The sequence below is a fragment of the Ischnura elegans genome (genome assembly GCF_921293095.1).
Source record: "Ischnura elegans chromosome 13 unlocalized genomic scaffold, ioIscEleg1.1 SUPER_13_unloc_4, whole genome shotgun sequence".
Taxonomy (NCBI): Eukaryota; Metazoa; Arthropoda; class Insecta; order Odonata; family Coenagrionidae; genus Ischnura; species Ischnura elegans.
In genome coordinates this window covers 8,423,747-8,437,363 of record NW_025791660.1, presented here as the reverse complement: position 1 = coordinate 8,437,363, position 13,617 = coordinate 8,423,747, and the positions used below count along the sequence as shown (strand labels likewise).

Genomic DNA, 13,617 nt, shown 5'->3' with positions numbered 1-13,617 from the left:
CTGTGTTATCTTTCCTTTTCCATATGAGTGTCTAATGTGAGAAGACAAAGATTGTAATTTCAAAGGAGAGCAGTCTAAAGCATCCAAGCTGCAGTTGGCTTCTTCTTATTTTCTATCACTTTCCAACACAGACTTAACTGATGTAAGTTCTCTCTTGCTTTCCTCACTGCCATTGGAAACAACTTCACCAAATTTTTCTCCAGGCTTCACCAGGATGTCCGCTGCTCTCATAGACTTAGACTTCATGGCAAAGGGGTGCAGCGTTTAAGCTGATAACACTCCCATTTCTTTAAGTAGCAATGAAGATGATGAGAGCACACAATTCAATATAATCTGAGGTTTCAGGTGAGATGGAGTGGAAACGTGACATAATGAAGAAGAAGGAGCGATTTCCACAGTTTTAAATTTATTGGTACAACGGGTTTCGCTTTACAGCATCATCAGCTACCTTCTGGTAGTTCCTTGAAATAAAAAGTTTGGGTTCTTTTTGTGACATTCAGAACTGTGTTCTTTCCCAACACTGCACAATGCTATCTCTTACATGGCGTGACAGACCTCAATGTGAAAAATAGATGTTACAATGTAAGCCTAGCTATCAGTCACACTAACATAAGTTACTTAGTCTGAAATTCAACCAGGATGTCACTAAGACAGCACCATATGAATGAGAAATTAATTAACTTCAAGTAGACTTAAAGTGGAAAACTTTCTGATGGCTCTCTTCTGGCTTTGCATTTTATACCATACTATTCAGTTACCCATTACTCATGGAAGATACAGCTAATTAGGAATAGTCCTGAAAGCACGAATTAGCAGTAAGTGGGGGAGTACATTCACATGATTGCCTTTGTGTTTCCTACTCTAAGAACCAGTAGAATACACAATAGTAAGATAATACATGATCCAATATTGTTTAATAATGAGTATTAGCTTATATCTCCTCTTAATTGTGTAATTTCTAGGTGCCTTGAAAAAGAGCCATTTTTTCCCCGTGAACATGAACGAGTAATTTTTTTTACTTAAAGGAACGCCGGACTCACGATTTTTTTTCATCAGGATCTTTGCTCATACATAAGTGATTACTTTAAACTAAACCAGGAGTCTGTACTCACATGGCCTTTCCCTGTGGATACTGATAATGAAAAATAGTGCAAGGGAGATTTTTTTGTAAACTTTATTTTTTGCAGCTGAATTACTTCAAGCAGTGAATATTTAATGATAATAGTGGGATCATTATGGACCACTTAGCATTAGAAAAAAATCATGGCTTTTCATCTCACAGGAATGGAGTTATGGATGAAAATAAAAATCACCACGTGTTGCACGTTGCGGCACTTTAGGGGTCACGCTCAAATTTCAATTGCTCATATTTCATTAACAAATGACAATTGGAGGCTAAAATTGCACACAATTTCTAATCATGCCACCATGGTAAGTTTCATGAAAATCCGAGTCGGTGGGTGTCATGGCCTGGTTGATTTGAAATGGAATGACCCTATTTGATTATGTAATCAGAGCATGCTAAAGTGAAAAAAGAAATCCCTGACGATTTGCTGCTAAAGATTGAAGTGTCAGAGACCCGGAAATTGTTTATGGGTTGTCAAATAAAGTCTCATATGCATATAAACATATTTTCTTTCTTTTGTTCGGAGTCTCTTCCTCACCTTTAACTATGATCTCATAAGGCTAAGGTTATTTATAATTAAGCACCTTTGCGACGTTTCGGAAATTCATTGTTTCTATTCAAGGCATTTCATGGTGGGTACAATGAAGGCATGATGGGTAAAGTATTGGAAATTAATTTAAGTGCGCAAAAATTATGCTAGAAAACATATTCATCCATAGGTGTAAAATAAAAGCAATTAGGATTTTTGATGTGATACATCTTATCTGTAATTGCTAACTCTATTTTACATAAAATCTTCCTATATTTGAATATTATTTTTATATTTGCATTTCTATTAGTGCCTTCATTAAAATTATTTGTATTTGTGGTTATAAAAATAGTTTCTTTAAAAAATCTCTCAGATAAACTGTATTCTGATTTTAAAAATGCATTATAAAATTTAAAAGTTTTCTTTGAATTTTGTGGCTTACAACTTTAAATATGACCTTAATATAAATAAGTTTAAAGGTTACCTGTTTTGGGAAATACATTTTTAGGTACTGAGTTCTTCATCCCACATAACAGTCTCCAAAATCGTGGCAAATATATGATATGCAGAAGGTTGCCCTGTAATTATACCTGGTCAGATTCTCCAACTCCATCTTGGCTGACGTTTCTTTGTTCGAGTTTTCCAGGAGCTGTATTATGTATCTCCAAACCGATCAGTGTGGCACCGATCGTTGGGTGGGACTTCACACCGACTCCCGGTAAGCAGTCGTGTGATTCTGTGCAAACCCAAGCGGAACAGCACAAACAAGAAAAAGAGAGATCATTGATAGCCGTACGGACACCTAAAATGTATCGGAATGGCCACCGAGTAGAGGGTTTCATGAATCCCCCTCGTGCACATTGTACATTTTATTTTGTTTTTCCCTCATCAACAAATAAATGTGAGGCTTTCTGCAATGTTTAATCTTTGTCAACCTTTGAATAGGCCAGTATAATTTACTGTAACATCAAATACTCATTACCTTAGCATAAATATAAGGTATTGGTTAATAAATATGAGATCTGCCATCATTTTATCATTTTCTCTCATTAATGATATCACTTTCACTCACTTAGAATAGGCTTTATTTCACTCAATCATAATTTATTTACTCCCTCCACACAATAAAAGAGAGAGATAATTAGAAATAGAATGGAGAAAAAGATAAATTGTCACAAACCTCTTTAATGACTTGGTGATGAGGGGAAAACGAAATAAAACACACGATTTGCATGGGGTATTCATGAAACCGACTAGGCGGTGGCTGTATAGACACCTTTTTTTGTGTTGGTATGGCTAGCGATGACCTTCTATTTTCACGTCGGTGCTGCACCCATCGGCTTCTTACAGAATTGCAGGACTACTTACCCGGAGTCTGTATGATGTCCCACCTGGCCAATCGGTGCCGCACAGATCAGTTTGGAGATACAGAATACGGCCCCTGACCCGGTGGAATTCCTGAGTAACCTTCCACAAATCTCTACTCTTGGAAAACCTGTGATAACCCTTTATACCTGTATGATATGCATGCCTGGCAAGGTATGGTATAATTTTTTGGGGCTATCGACTTTATTAAGGTGTAATAATGTATGATCAATGTATTTAAATTCTTATAATCTCTTTTGAGATCAATTTCTTGAAACCATTTTTTAAATCTGTTTTTATGACATTTGTGTAGTGATTGTGTGATAATTTGAATGGGATGCTCTTTTAATTTGTGGTTCCATTTTATTCTTAGAGTTTGAAGTGTGGCGACAGAAATATTTTCTAAGTACTTATTGGAATGGTTATTGTTTTAACTCATATTTTTCTAGAGTGTCTTTGAGTTTTTGCAGATAACTGTGTTGATAAACTTTTTCATGTAACTGTAGAGTTAAATATTTTGTTTGCTAGGTGTATGTATTAATTTTGTATTTTAATGGTTCATTTTTACAATATCTCTCACAGCCAGAGTTTATTCATCATTACATCTGCATCAAAACTGGTGGCAATCACATTTTTTAAAGAAAAACAAACATCGTGCTACTTAGTAACCGGTATCCATTTACATACATTACATCTCTCCAACACTAGCTTAAAAAATAAAAATCAATGTTAAAATAACCAAGTTTGGAGAACAAGAAAATCAAAGTCAATAACCATTTAAACAGAAGGACGAATACAGCATGTCACACTTTACAAATGAAGTTTGTCAGGTGGTTTAGACAGTCTATGGGGCCTACATATAATATCTGTTTCACAACTATCTTTAGTTTCACAGTCATTGTGAAACTCATCAACTTTTATTATTTGGTCTGTATGCCTTTTCCAAAGAACCTTATCTTCATCAGCAACTTCACACAAACATGTCTGGAACCCCAACACCTTAACAATGGTTGCTTTTGCACAAGTCGTCTTATTTAACACACAGTAATCTTTCACATGCATAACCTCCCCATATTAAAATTTGTATTCCTCTGGCCATGGTGGTGTTCTATCTGTTTTCTGTTATACTTAGCAACAAAGGATGCTGATGAAAAAGATAACCTTGTCTTTGGTTCACGTCCAAACATCAATTTTGCAGGAGTCTCATAAATAGCACAGTGGGGTGTTGTGTGGTGAGAAAACAGATACTTGCTTACTAGGGAACACATGCTTAATCCTGCCTGTCTCATATCCTCTAACACCCTATTAAAAGCCTCCTTTAAGGTTTTAACAAAATTCTCTTCAGCTCCGTTTGTAGATGGGTGGTAGGGAGCAGACAACCTGTGTACAATTCTATTGTTTGCACAGAAATTTTTAGACTCAAGGGATGTAAACGAACGGCCATTGTCGGTGATTATGACATTAGGGAGTCCAAAACGGGCAAAACTATCCCTTACCTTTTCAATCATTGATTGTGAATCCGTTTTTGTCATTTCACAAACCTCAGGGTATTTAGAGAAAGCATCAATCATAATCGAGTACATTTTATCCTTAAAAGGTCCCAAAAAATCCAGGTGAATTCTATCAAATACATGTTTAGCATCATCAAACTTAATTAAAACTGATTTTCCAGGAGACCTGGAATTACTTAGACAAGGATGACAGCTTCTAACATAACGCTCAATATCTTCATCCAGCCCTGGCCACCAAAAGTACTGATGGGCAAGCATTTTCATTTTAACCATTCCACAGTGCGCCCCATGAATTTCATCTAATAGCTGTCTCCGGTATTTGGTTGTAACTATAACCCTGTAACCCCACATTAGAAGATCATTGTCATGGGTAATCTCATTTAAACGCCTAAAATATGGCTTTAACTCCTCAGCCACCGTACTTGACCTACCATCTCTACAGTATAGGGCCACCTTGCCCAAAATTTTTTCTCTTCGTATTGAATTTCTAATCTCTGTCGAGGTTATTGGGAGTTTATCTTCAATTAAAAAAATTAAAAAAGTCATAATCATTATTTTCAAAGCTAGTAACATTTGAAGGCAGTTGGGACAAACCATCAGCTGCCGAATTCATATTCCCTTTCATATACGGGAAGGTATAGTCAAACACACTAAGGAACAATGCCCGTCTTTGTAGCATTCCTGCAGCCATTTGGGGTATGCCTTTTTTTCACCAAAAAGGGCTAAGAGAGGTTTGTGATCTGAGCAACGTATAATTTCATAGCCCATCAAGTATTGATAGGATTTATTAACACCCCAATAAATATCCAATGCTTCCCAATGTATGACTGAGTACCTTCTTTCTTTCTAGGGTTTAAGGTTCGTGATGCAAAGCATATTGGCTTTTCGCTTTTATCAGGATAAACATGAAACAGAACTGCTCCTAATCCCATATTGGATGCATCACAGACTAGCTTAATATCAACACTTGGGTCGTAATGGGCCAAACTTTGATCAGACTTAATAATAGCCATAAATTGCTGAAAAGATCTTTCACAATCAATCGTCCACCTAAATGGTGTATTTGTCTTAAGCAATTCTTGAAGGGGATTTAATACAGTTGCTAATCTTGGCATAAATTTAGCATAATAATTCACCATTCCTATGAAGGCCTTGACTTCAGATACATTACGTGGTCTAGGCGCTTCAACCATAGCTCTAACCTTATCTGGGTCCTTATGCAAACCTTCCTTGTCAATCCATGACCCAAATACTTAATCTTAGGCTGGAAAAATTCATATTTTTTTTAAATTTAGAGTAAATCCTGCCTTAGTTAGCCTCTCAAACTATATCCAGATTGTTAAAATGTTCTTCTCTAGTTTTTCCAGCAACCACAATATTATCCAAAAAATTTATAATACCTGTCAACCCTTGCAAAACCTTTTCCACACTTTTCTGGAAGAGTGCACATGCTGGTTTTGTACCAAATGGGAGCCTATTAGGAACAAATATTCCCCTATGAGTGCTCCAAGTCAACAACCTTTTAGTTTCGTCTGTTAATTCTAATTAATTATAAGCCTGGTAAAAATCCAACTTACAACTTAGTGGAGTACTCCCCACCCTGCAGAGCAGCAAAGAGTTCCTTGATGCGAGGTAAAGGATGTTTAATATCATCCAAGTGCTTATTTACTGTTACCTTGTAATCAACACACAGTCTCAATCGGCCATTTGGCTGCATCACAGGGACCAAGGGTGTTCCCCATTCTGAATTAGTTCCCAAGGAAATAACACCTTCCTTCTCCAATCTGTACAGTTCCTCATCCATTTTTGCTTTAAAAGCAAATGGTACAGGACGAGGTTTAACAAATATTGGCTTGACTGACCCATTCATTTTTTGAGAAACCTTTTCATAATTAAACCTACCCAGCTCGGATTTAAATAAATCCCCATATTTCTTAATTAGTATAACTAAATCTCTATCACAATTCATGGCATTCACTGAATAGTTTAATAAATTACCTTTAAATATTTCAAACACATCCAACAAATCCCTCCCAAACAAGGAGTGGGTACCACCATTAACCACAATAAGCCTGCAAAGTTTGCATATGTGATTATAGCATATTTGAACATTGATCTCACCAGCAGGAACTACAATATTATTGTCATACATTCTTAATCGATTATCAGTTTCTTTAAGCCTACACATGGAGAAATGCTCATCATATACAGATTTTGGAATTACTGAAATCCCTGCACCCGAGTCTAGCTCCATACACAAAGGCTTATTATTAATGACTACACTGACAGTCGAAGGCCTTATTACCTTACTGCTTTCACAATAATTCATCTGAACAATATTCAACCAAGACTCAGACTTGTCGCTAATATCAACAGAATGGTTACCCAAAATTTTACAGGCCTTGGCTAATTGTCCTATCTGCTGACAATTTCGGCACCTATATTTCTTAAACTTACAACTCGAGAAATTGTGGTTACATTCACCACAACTTCTGCACCTGTTCATTTCTCCCATAACTTGCGAAGGGTGGGTCTGAAGGTCAGTTCTCTTTAGGTCCTGCTTCCTATATTCATGGCCACTTGAAATGCCCGGTCTAGGTTGTGACACTGCTTTCTCTTGACATTAATATAATCCATTTCCCCACATGCTGCTGTCATGGTAGAAAAAGTCGCTTCCCTCCTAATGGCCATTTCCAAGATGTTCTGCCGTGGTGTAGTGTGGTCTTCTTCACACAGCTTATCCAGAATCGGTCCTCTTGATAGTCCACAAATAAATTTATCCTTTAGCATCTCGTCGAGCATAGTTCCAAATTTGCAGTCACCGGCCTTCTTCTTCATCCGTGCATACCATTCCCAAACAGTCTCCTGCGCTGATTGCCGCACCTCATAAAATTCAATTCTTTCTCAGAATACTGATATCCTCTTTGAGCAATGCTGCTTTAAAATGAGACACAGCTGGTCATAAGATTTCTCCCTGGGAAGTACCGGGTTGCACAGGTCTTTCAGTGTCTTGTATGCCTCTTCACCAACCAGAGTCAGTAAAACTGCCACTCTTCTTTCAGTATCTATATAGTTTGCCACAAATTACTGTTCTAATCTCTCTTGGTATGTCTCTCAATCATCTCCATTTCGGTATTCATTCAGGGAACCAATGCTGCTAGCAGAAAAATGGACAATACTCATAGTTCCTGTTTGTGGACTAGTAAGGCCTCCATCATCTCCAGCTGGTGAAGTCATTTTCTCAACCAAAGTTTTACTCTGTGTATGATTTAATTAATTTTCCTCATCGCCAATTTACAATATCTCTCACAGGTGCAGTTCATTCATCATTACATCAGCATCAAAATTGGTGACAATCATATTTTTAAAAGAAAAACAAACATCCGGCTACTTAGTAACTGGCATCCATTTACATACATTACAATTTGATTAATAATTTAAAAATCTGGGTGATTAATGAGGTTCTGTCCACCCAATGATAAAAACGGAGCTATATATCCGAATTTCTAATGGCTTACATATAAAAGGAAGGAAGTTGTCCATCATCAGATGCAATTTTTCTGCATCATTGTGGCAGAGCTTGAATTCCGTAATGGTTAAAGTGTTCATCTTTTGAGGTTATGCATGCATGAAGACATTTTTCAATGTATTCATGTGGGTGCAAGTGCGGACCTGTCAGACCATGTACCATCGAATGGGACAAGTAATAATCAGACAGTGCAATGCCTGGAGAATCTGCAGGTAACGTTTGGCCTTTACATTTGATTATTTCCAGATAGGTTTTAATGGATTTTTTATTGTGAGGTGGATCATTTATATGCTATAGATTTACTGTTGAATCATTGGGAACTCAAGTTCCTTGCTTAAACTAAATTACCAACGCATGCAATGGTTTGGAAAAGGCTTGTTGGGTAACTGCAAATACAAAGCAAACTCTTCTTAAGTTCTCCATTCGTCTTCTTCAAGCAATACCTCCAATTAAGTTTCATTGAAGGCTTTTGGTCTTCCTTCAAATGGACGGTCATCATCATTAGAATTACTGTGTTTGAAGCAATGATACTAATCATTTAACATTGCTTCTTTTGTAGCAGCATCTTGGGTTACTTAATGGGACTCTTCATGAACTTTATCCCCTGTTTTCTTTGAGTGAAAGAAGGAAATCATTTACTCCCACAATTGATGGTTAATTGACTCAAAATTAGGCATTTTCTCACAACACTAATTACATATTACCAAGGTGTATTCATCATGGCCATCGAGCTGTTTGTCTACCAAATGTCTTAGCTTGAGTCATGATGTTTCTGGTATTTCAAAAACGACGAGCAATCAGTTCTATAGCTATCTGTTGACAGACAGCAAGAACTTTGCATAGTGCATAATACATAATTGTTGTATGATTGGTTTTGCAAGTTTTAAGGATAATAGTATCTGTGTTATTCAAAAAACAGTTTCATAAAAAAGGATTTGGAAGACAAGATGATTTTGAGGTTTCTTTCCTTTCTCCATAAATATTACACCCAGTATTCTCCTCCAGAGTTTATATTTAAATATTAGCAGGAGGTCTAGAACATAATAAATGCATTGAAAACATGTTCCACTTGTTTTTTCCATAGCTGTACTGTTGAGAAAAGAATTTATAGTGATTGCTTTTCAGTGATTGATTAATGTGGCATGCAGGCACCTCTCCATTTTTATATGAAAGCAGATACAATTTTTTCAGCATCCATTTTTTTGTTATGATTTAGTGCATCCCATGTATGTGTTTTTAGGGAGATATGAGTTTTGTCAGTGTTTCTTTGTCTGTAGAGTTTTGAAGGAGGAAGGGCAGCTGATAAGGAGTCTTTGGAGACTGAGGACTGCATTCAAGATGCGATTGAAATCAATTCACAGCCCACATGCTCAGCCCAAACAACTGAAATATATATTCCAGTTCCAGACTGTCTCTTGCCCAGGGATGACAAGTTGGTGAGTTTTATTCTTATACTCAGTGAAACCCAAGTCTAACCATCTTCAGTTGTACAAATTTCTTGGTTTTTTGAAGAAAGAGGGTGTGTCTGTCATGAATATAAGTATTTTTATGGGAAGTCACTCACCATTATGCAACCTTCAGTTGTTGGACTTGTCCAGTAGTAACCTATGAGGCAAAAAGCCATACCACACAAATCTTTTTTCATGCAAGTCAATATCAGTTGTAAAACACTTCTAATCTGTCAACAAAAATGTCTCTTTTCCCATGGAGTAGACTTTTGGATACCCTTGTCAAATCTCTGTTCAACCCATCTTCCTGCTTAAATTCTACTAAGGAATTAGCATAGATTGTTGTGGCACCTCTTTATAAGTCTAGGTGAAGAAAAGGTGAAGGCAAATCAATGTACAGGGGAACTTTGATCTATCGTTTCTGTTGTTTTGCCAACGGTGTAAGTGGCCAAAACTCTCATTCAAACCTCCGAAACTGTCATTAAACTGCTCTTGGTGATGCAGCTCCCCCTCCTTATTAGGACATAAATATTCCAGAATTAGATCTGTGAGTTGCAAGAATCCCACAAGTATTTTGGCCAGCTGGAGAGGTCTCAAGTAAAAGAGGAGTTTTCATAATCAGAAAGGTTATTATTGTTTTGCTTTTATTGAGTGACGGCCATTATTCTCTTCTAGTTTCATGTGAAGGAGGAGAGTGAAGATCACCTCAGTGAAGGGAATAATCCTGTGCTGTACCCATCAGATCCAGCTGGAATAACGAGTGATGCCTCAGACCCGCTGGCCACTGATGGCTTTGTATGTGTGCACCATTGCCTGATATAGTACTGTTTTGCCATGGCAATGTCTTTTTGAAGTGGAATATTCGCAGAAACCAACAGCATTTTTTTCTTGCCAGGTCATGGGAAACCGTGGAAGGGCTTTCATGAATGTATCATTGAAAATGATTGATTCATTTTAATGAACAGATTTGGTGTATTTTGCCAAACTGACAGCTCAACTTAGTTTACTGAGCAAGTGAGCTCTCTGTCATCAGCAGTCTTTAATTTTGTTATCATACAAACACAGTTTTCACTTCCTATCATCTTGGAGCAGAAGGGGGGAAATGAATTGAGAATTATACTTAGTACTGTTGAATTTGGTACTCTCTTATAGATTGACAATGACTTTATTATGTAGCTGCTAGCCATATCTGACAACTGAACTCGTTCCTTATGAGAGATTGATATTCACAGGAATTGGATTGCCACAGATTTGGATTTTGTGATGAAAGTGAGCAGGAATTTATAACCAGGGCTGGGCAATTAAGGTCGATTGCAAAATATTTCAATTGTTGGTGGCATGAAGTGATTTTGATTAATTTCACTCAATTTTCTGCTGCTGTTATTCAAAGTTTTGAAACATTTCAGCATTTTTTTATTGTGAGATAATATTATTCTTAGATTTTAGGAAATATTTTTCTAGCAGATTTCAAGTTTTTTTTTAACCCTTTCGTGCCGGACTTCGAGTGGAGCCAACGGGCATTTTCATATGCAGAATACCTGACGTCGGGTATAGCTATCGCAGATTTTTCAATGCAGATGACAGGACGTCTGCTTTGGCCGACGCAATGGGAGGGTGGTGACCACTGAGGCAGCAATTGTCTCATACATTCAGGCCTGGCCTGAGACCCAGATGAGCGAGTCCTTAGGGCCACTCCTACGGAATATAGCCTGACCCTCCCACTCATTAATCACCGTCGTCACTGCAGGAATCCGTTGCATAGTAGTTACGTTTTCAATAGTTTTTTTAGTGATATGTTTTATTGCATATTACTATGTTTTTATACTCTGAAATCAAGTCTTTGTTTGGTTTTGTGCCCAAGCAATTTTTAAATGGAATTTTAGTGTTAAAAATAACAGACTTATAGTCTTATTACCTTATATTTACTAACTTGGTTGTTATTAACACCAGAATCCCGTTTAAAATTCCACAATGCTTAAAAATGAGTCAGTAATTCTTTTAGAAGATTAAATCATTTAAAATCAACTACAAAATTTTGGTTGAAAAAAACACTGGTAACGCAATAAGTTTACTGTGGATTCTTGTCATGATAGTGTTAGAAGGTATAGTCTGGTGGCTGGGGTAAGGGATAGGTGCCTCGTTGAGCTGGATTCCAAATCTGAGGGACAAAAATACCCAGGCTACTCACCCCCAAAAAAGAGCTCAGTACAGAGAGGCTTAAAATATTTTTTTTGCTACTCGTAGCACGAAAAACTTTTTCTATTGTAGGCACCAGCGGGAAAGGGTTAATCAGGATTGGATGGCTGCAAGTAAAAGAGAAGCTTTTATTATCAAAGGAGGTTATTATGGATTTGCTTTGAAGTGACGCCCATTTTTCTCTCCTAGTTTCATGTGAAAGAGGAGAACCAAGACCCTCTCAGTGAAGGGAATAATCCTCAGCCGTACACATCAGATCCAGCTGGAATAACAAATTACGACTCAGAACCATTGGCATCTGACTTGGTGAGTTAACTCTTGCCTTGTATAGTTCCTTTTTTCTTAGGGAAAAATATCATTCGTAGTGGAATATTCACATAACCTCTCAGCAGAAACCTACAGCATTTTCTTCACCTGAACAGTCATTTACAAATACAGAGGAGCCTTAATGAATAATTGTTTAAAATAAGTGATTCATTGTAAGGAACGGATTTGGTGTATTTTGCCGAACTGATAGTTATTCTGCTCATGGAGCAAGTATCATCATTAATCTTCTGGCGATTAAATTAAGGTTCTTGTATCAGCTCTGTATCATCAGGGCACTGAGCAGTTATATTTTTTGTGAACATACGAACACAATTTTCTTTTCCGTTCACCACGAAGCAGAAGGGGGCTAGGGAATTGAGAGTATTACTGAGTTCTGTTGAATTTGGTACTCTTGACAGAATGGCCATGACATCATGATGCAGCTGCTATTCAGATCTGACAATAAAATGAGTCCCTAATGAGAGATTTGATATTCACAGGAATCAGGTTGTGCAGATTGGGATTTTGTGATGAAAGTGAGCAGGCATTTATGATGGGGACTAGGGATTTGTCCTTTTTACCATTTTTGAATGGGGTGTTGGTCATTGGCCGTGCAAGTCGATTGCCAAAAGACATCAATTGTTAGCGACGCAAACTGATTTTTATTTAATATTTATATATTCATGACGTGGGCAATTAAGTTAAAGTTCTTGTCTCCCATTCGTCTTCATATTTCCGTGTTACTTCGTCAAAACTTTTTCCTGCAACATTCTTTGGGAGCAACACATTTCCATAGCTTTAACTGTTGACTTTTCTGCAGCTGTAAATTTTGAAGCCTGCCTACCAATTATAAGTATTTTCCTTATGTAGTGTCTGATGCATTGTTTCCATGCTTCTCTATTTGTATTCTCAGCTGTTAGTAGGTTGTTCTTTTTTGTGGAATGCTCCCCGTGCCTTTATTATTGTAATTTTTTTCTTGCTTCATCCATCATTGTTTACTCTGCTTTCTGTGGCTTAACATATTAGTCTATTTGTGAGGTAATTAGATGTGAAAATGACATAATACTGAAGCCATGGTAAGATGTTGATATATACTTTGAGAATGGTGAAGTTATCATTTGTTGTTTATATTTTATCATGGATATAATGCATTTACACCTGAAACACTGTCATATGCTTAAAAGCACTCTCGTATACCTTTCGAGCGAATAAGTTGTAAGAGATTTAGTCACCTACAGGCAAACTAATGATGCACTACTTAAATATGCATCATATATTTTTGTTTAGTCCCTGGATGTAGAAACATCTCAAGAAAACACCGCTTATCAGATCCCTGTGCAGAGTAAATGAACCTTCATATTTTTCAATTGAAGTAATGCAACATTTGACCTATGAGGAGATTTTTAAACTATTTTGAAACAGTTATATATTAGTCTCTTAACTGCATAATAAACCAAAATACACTAAATTTATCCTGCGTTATTGACCCTATTTATTTTCCATGAGTGTGTTTTATTACTATGGGCCCTGGATTCTCATACAGAGTTCTCCCATAAAATAAGTGTCTGTTACGAATAAGATGATAACTGGAGTTTTGTATCTCCAGA

The 13,617-nt window shown here is 36.9% G+C and overlaps 1 long non-coding RNA gene across 1 annotated transcript; it reads left to right on the top strand.

Annotated features, from left to right (window-relative positions):
- Positions 1–9,186: 9,186 nt before the first annotated feature.
- Positions 9,187–10,258, top strand: LOC124173225. The gene is made up of 2 exons (XR_006868461.1): positions 9,187–9,496; positions 10,184–10,258. It is a non-coding gene; the product is annotated as an uncharacterized LOC124173225 (long non-coding RNA).
- Positions 10,259–13,617: the final 3,359 nt, after the last annotated feature.